Source organism: Equus przewalskii, chromosome 3 (genome assembly GCF_037783145.1).
Source record: "Equus przewalskii isolate Varuska chromosome 3, EquPr2, whole genome shotgun sequence".
Taxonomy (NCBI): domain Eukaryota; kingdom Metazoa; phylum Chordata; class Mammalia; order Perissodactyla; family Equidae; genus Equus; species Equus przewalskii.
In genome coordinates this window covers 82,798,895-82,804,173 of record NC_091833.1, presented here as the reverse complement: position 1 = coordinate 82,804,173, position 5,279 = coordinate 82,798,895, and the positions used below count along the sequence as shown (strand labels likewise).

The 5,279-nt window shown below is 50.6% G+C and overlaps 1 pseudogene; it reads left to right on the top strand.

The window, feature by feature from the left end:
- The first annotated feature begins 516 nt into the window (after positions 1-516).
- On the top strand, positions 517-1,791 carry LOC103541168 (kinesin-like protein KIF3C; annotated as a pseudogene).
- The last annotated feature ends 3,488 nt before the right edge of the window (positions 1,792-5,279 follow it).

Below are 5,279 nucleotides of genomic sequence, written 5' to 3'. Positions count from 1 at the left end.
GTGTCTTTTGGCACCAAACTGGATGTCCTCAGACACATAAAGACCTACAAAGTTTCAGAGAGGACTGTATGAGCAAAGCACTGTTAATATAGACCAAAACAAAGCTGGTCTTGGGCCCCAAAAATCAACTAGGAGGAAGGAGGCTGGAGACGTTGGCAGCCACCAAAAAGGATATAGGTTCCAACACATTCTTTAGAAGTGGCCAAGTAAGATAATAGAAAAGGAATATTTCTCTATGACGTGAAGCCAAGAACCTTGGAAAACAATGGATCTAGGAAACAATCCCAGGAATTAGAATTGAATGCCTAAGCAAGTAATATGCACTACCCAAGAGTTTGGGTACCTGGTAACATTTGCCTAGAGTTCCAAAATTGATATAGATTAGTGACTGCTATAAGTCTCTGACTGTTCTTTTTTAAAATGAGAGTGTGTCTTGTGTGTGTATCCTTTCCCGATACAACCATTTTATATAGGGTATGTGTAGTACAGATAATGTGTTTTTTAGTTCATAGGTCTATGGACCAAGAGATCATCCACCTGAAGGTCCAGCTGGAGTAAAAGGGGATGCTGGGGAAGCAGCTCCAGAGGAAGAGCAGCAGCAGAAAGAAGACCATGTCAACCTCAGTGGGGTACCATGAGGGGCCAGTGATTAAGGCCTGAGTGGCCAAAGAGAAGGATGACAACAAGAGCCACTGCCTGCCCCAGCCTATCCTAAGACAGCTTTGGATAAGAACATGGAGAATTACCTTCAGGAGTAGAAGGACTGACTGGAGGAGGAGATGGCTAGCATCCAGGATGACTACAGCCTGGTGAGTGAGAGGGAGAAGTTGCTGGAGGAGGAGAAGATGCTAGAAGACCTGCAGCAGGAGCAGCAGGCCACAGAGCTGCTTGCAGCCAAGTACAAGGCCACAGAGAGCAAGCTACTCATCAGGGCCAGGAACATCATGGATCACACCAACAAGTGACAGAAGATGTATGAATTGAAAAGTCAGGAGACTGCCAAGCAGAAATGCTGTGAGCAGGAAATGCAGCAGGAGATGATGCTCTGAGATGAGGAGACCATGTAGCTCTGGGCCACCAATGCATCCAGGCAGCAGAGGTGGAAGTCAAAACCAAGAAACTCAAGAAGTTCTACACCAAGCTGCAGAAGGTGAAGGTGGAGATCCAGAACCAGCATGATGAGTACATCCACATGCGGCATGACTTGGAGAAGGCACAGAATGAGCAGACCTGGGAATTCAAGCTCAAGTATCAAGAACTTCATCCCTCGTGAGAAGAACAAGATCATGAACTGGATTTCCAAGACTATAAGGAAGAGAAGTGGAAGTTCTAGCCACTTTTGCCAGCTGGAGTCAATAACAGGCAAATGAAGACGCAGCCCACGCCTACAATGGGCTACCTATCAGGCCTATCAGACAGTAAGCTTGGGTTGCCATGGCAATGGAGTCCCACCCCCAGCACAGTGCTGAAAATATAATGTTTTTGGAGTTGAATGTGTCCCCTCCAGCTGTGTTTGAGATGGAATTCTCTCATGACCAAGAACAAGACCCCCATGCATTATACATGGAGAGGCTCATGCGGCTGGACATCTTTCTGGAATAACCTTCCATGTCTAAAGACTGCAAGTCCAGATCCTGGTGCCAGAATCCTCAGTGGCCTCCATCCTCCACCACACATGCCTCACTGGCCTCCAGAGGGCTATACTATGAGTATACTCCTGGGATGAGACAGCCAACCCTGGAACATCTCATCATCTGCTCAGTGTCTGCATGTGTGTGTGCATATGTGTGAGGGGGTGAGAATCTGGCAGACCATGCCTATTCCTGCTCTTCTTAGCCTTCTTTACTTAATTGTTATTTATTCATGGAGCTCAGTGAGTGTGGAGAGACGCCCTTGCCTGAGTTGTCTGGGACTGCCACGGTCTCTGCATAGCCTCCTTTTCTTCTGACCTTAGACCACCCCCAGTCAGATGTCAAGCTCCTCCCCTGTCAATGCTCCCAGAAGGGGAAAGGGCCAATGCCTGTGAAAGAGTACTTTTCCTACCTGGCTCACTCCATAAGCTCCATCTTCTATGCTGATGATGAACATTTCCTAAGCACTTTCGGGGACCAGAAAAATGCTAGATGTCCACTGAGGATGAAAGGTATCCTGACAGTGTTGGGCCTGTGCTCCCAGCAGAGAGAGCCCCACTTTCCACTTTCTGGGCCTTAGACAATCTCTTTCGGCTTCTTGGGCTCCTTTTCAAGGACTTAAATGATCTCATCCTCACAGTCCACGCTCTTCAGCTTTGGAAATAACTCATGGCTTCCCAAACTCTGCTTCCTGCCCACCTTCCCAACCCTTGGATGGAAGTTTCGACCAACCAATCCTGCCTCCTTGGGACCTGCAGGAAATGGAACAGTAATGGAGACGACATGGACAGTCATCAAGGGAAGTCCTTCCTCCTGGTTGCTTTGTTTCTATCCTATCTGAGAAGTAAATTCAGTCAACAAGCGATCAAACCAAGTCTCCATTTTTGAGATGCCTCTCCTTCCTGCTTTGATTATTTTCCCTGCAGCTGCCTGGATCCCAGTTCATAATGTGAGGAATCTATGTCATTCTACTCCATGGGTAAACATAGGTATCCTGTCTGTTGCTTTTCCACCTCATTTAGCACAGGAGATGGAGACCCAGACAGAATGTGCCGACTTTGCCTATTACCCCTGTTTCTGAATCACATTTGTTGGGGACTATTTTGTTGAAAACTGACCCTTTCTTCATCATTGTGAAAATTGGTCCCTAGGGAAGTACTCTGCAACTTCCTATGTGATAGCCCATGACATGTCCAGGTATCTCACTTGATAACTACGTTTCTACCCCCTCCCCAAAAAGGGCGGGTAGACAGGAACAGAACTAGAGGGGGCGTCCAAAGGCTGCACTCCCCGGCTTGAGGACACAGTTTCCCACTTGATGCTGATGTGGGAGTGGGTGGTGACTGTGAAGGCAACATCCACGTGGTATTATACCGTATAATATACTAGCGAGAGGTTCCGGTGTGCCTTCTGCAGGGACACAGAGTAGCGGGTGTCTCTGTGTGGGGCACTTACCTCGAACAGGTCAAGGGTTGGGAGGGTGTGGCCTGGGCTTGTCACGTCTGAAGGCAGATGGTGCAATGGTCAGCCCAACCCGAGCTGACCTCTTTGCTTCCAGTGCTCCGAGAGGCCCCAGAGAGAGGCTCCTGGAGGCAGGGAGAGGGAAACAAGGCAGGGCGCCCCGGAGAGGGGCGCCTCTGCGGTCTCCCCAGTGGAACACTCCTTTTGCGGGTCATGGCTTAAGGCATTCCTCTGAGGTGGCCTGTCTTTCAGCTTCCTCTGCCTTCTGAGCCCCCACGGGCGCAAAGGCTGGAGGCTGGAGGATAGGCGGGTGGGCGGCAAGAGGCAGACGCAGGGCCCCCTGCTTAGGAACCTGCTCTGGAAGCACCAAAGTCAGGGACCACGTCTGCTGCAAACTGACGGATCAACCGACTGGCAGGTGGGAGACTGAGCTTCGCCTTCATGGATGGCCTGCTTTGTCCCGAGTGTGTTTCCGAACCTAAGAGACAACTCCAGAGTGCAAATCAAGGTACAGAGGAACTCGACAGGGAGGGAGTATCCTCGTTTACATCGCGGACACGTCTATTGTGCAATTCGAGTATGGTGTTTTTTGAAAATTTTTTTTGCAAATTTACTTTGACATCTGAGGTGAAAAAAATGTTTCTTTTGTTGTTCTTGACGTCATAAAATTTTCTCTTCTTTCTTATTGCAGATGGAAAAGACACGGAATCACGAGAAGAGGCGAGAGCATCCGCTCAAGGACGTCGGAAGAGAGGAGGGTCCTCAGGCTGGGGGCCAGGAGGACAGATGGCGGAGGCCACTGAGCTCACGGGAGAGACTTCTGGAGGCTGGGCTCCTGAGGGAACCCGCACCAGCGACCAGGCGGCCCCGCGGAGGGAGCGCTCGCAGGGAGCGGATCGGACTGAGGGCCGGGCTGCGGGCGTCTTCGCGGGCTCCGGCTCCCCCACTGCAGCGTGGAGCGGGGACACTGGCTCGGCGGCGCGAGCTGCCTCCAACGCGCGCTGCGCAGGAAGCCGCCTGGCGGCCGCTCCCGGACAGCACGTACGCGTGTGGCAGTGCCGCGCCGGCTCTCGGAGCGTGGAAACGCCGTGTCCCAGGCCCGCCTGCTGCCGCGGAGGGCCTGTCGCTTGTGTGAGTCCCAGGCACGCCCTGAGGGGCGAGGATTTCCTGTCAACTTCCTCCCGGGCAGCTAGTGGCACTTGTGCTTTCTCCGCAGAAACTCACGGTCGGCGCGACGTCGGCCCGCGGGTCCCTTTGTCTGAGGCAGCTCCTGCTCCGCCTTGCTCTGTGCCTTCGCGCCTTCGTCACCTGGGGAGGCAGGCTCTGGGCTGCGGGGTGGCGGCAAGGAGTGCCCTGCTCCAAGCCGGGGAGCCCTGCTGTGCTCAGCCTGGGCAGGCGCCGGGCATTGCTTGTTGAGGTCTGTTAGGGTCCCTGCCATCAAGAAAAGGGAGGCCCTGCCCTTGCCATCGCGGCAAACAAAACCCAGATCAAAATGAACAAACAACCCACCATCTGGGAGAAAATATTTGCAAATCATGTATCTTATAAGGGGTTAATCTCCGTGATATATAAAGACCTAACCCGACTGAACTAGAAAAAAATAAACGACCTAATCAAAAAATGGGCAGAGGATATGAACAGACGTTTTTCCAAAGATATAGAGATGGTCAATAGGCACATGAAACAATGCTCAACGTCAGTAATCATGAGGGAGATGCAAATCAGAACTACGCTATCACCTTACACCCGTTAGAATGGCTAAAACCATCAAGACAAAAAATATCAAATCTTGGAGAGGCTGTGGAGAAAAGGGAGCCCTCATCCACTGCTGGTGGGAATGCAAACTGGTGCAGCTGCTTTGGAAAACAGTATAGAGATTTCTCAAAAAATTAAAAATAGAATTACCATAAGATCCAGCTATCCCATTGCTGGGTGTTTATCTGAAGAACTTGAAATCAATAACACAAAGAAACTTATGCACCCCTGTGTTAAATGCAGCATGATTTCCAATAGCCAAGACTGGAAGCAACCCAACAGCCCAGAAACTGATGATTGGATAAAGATGTGGTATATATATACAATGGAATACTACTCAGCCACAAAAAAGACATAATCGTCCCATTCACAGCCACATGGATGGACCTTGAGGTCAACATGTTAAGTGAAATAAGCCAGACAGAGAAAGAC